Raw genomic sequence first — 755 nt, forward strand, 5'->3', positions numbered from 1 at the left:
GGTGTTTCATTTAAAAAATGAAATATAATTTTAATATATTTTCTCTCTTATGAAGCAGATAAAACAATTTGCAGATGGAAGAAAACAAGTTTCATTTAAAATAGAAAACTCCATTAGAATATTTCTACTTGATTTTATTAAATTAAAAGAAAAAAAATAATTTAATAAGCAGACAATTTTATTTATCTGTTGAATTAAAGTCAAATATTTATTTTAAGAACATTTTATTAGTTTTATTATTTTCTACCTGATCAACTGACATGTATTTTTATTTATTATTTCTGACTTTATTCTTTTATTTTGGTAAACTTTTTAATGTCTATACTTGTTTGACCTTTTCACTATGAAGTCTGTGGCTTTGCTGCTGTTACACCATAATGTCCTACCTGTCCGAAAATAAAGAGATTTTCTATCCTACACTGAAAAAAAAGATACTTTGGATCAACTTAAAAAAATTACTGTAATTTGTTACACCTAAATTTATTACTTTGTCTCAAATTACGTTTCTGATGTGGTTGAAACTTTACATTTTTAACTTACTAGAAATATATTTTTTACCTTAAGCCAAATAAAGAAACTACATTCATACAAAGTAAAACTTTAACTTATGACAAACAGATCATAAACAAGTTTTACTCTTTTTTATAATCTATTTTTTCTATTTGGAAAAATGAAATCTGTACCATTACATACCAGTATAAATGTAATTTGTAGGGATGCACAATATAATCGGCCCCCTATCGGTATCGGCCTTA

This window comes from Cyprinodon variegatus, unplaced genomic scaffold (genome assembly GCF_000732505.1).
Source record: "Cyprinodon variegatus isolate N-32 unplaced genomic scaffold, C_variegatus-1.0 Scaffold2324, whole genome shotgun sequence".
NCBI lineage: Eukaryota > Metazoa > Chordata > Actinopteri > Cyprinodontiformes > Cyprinodontidae > Cyprinodon > Cyprinodon variegatus.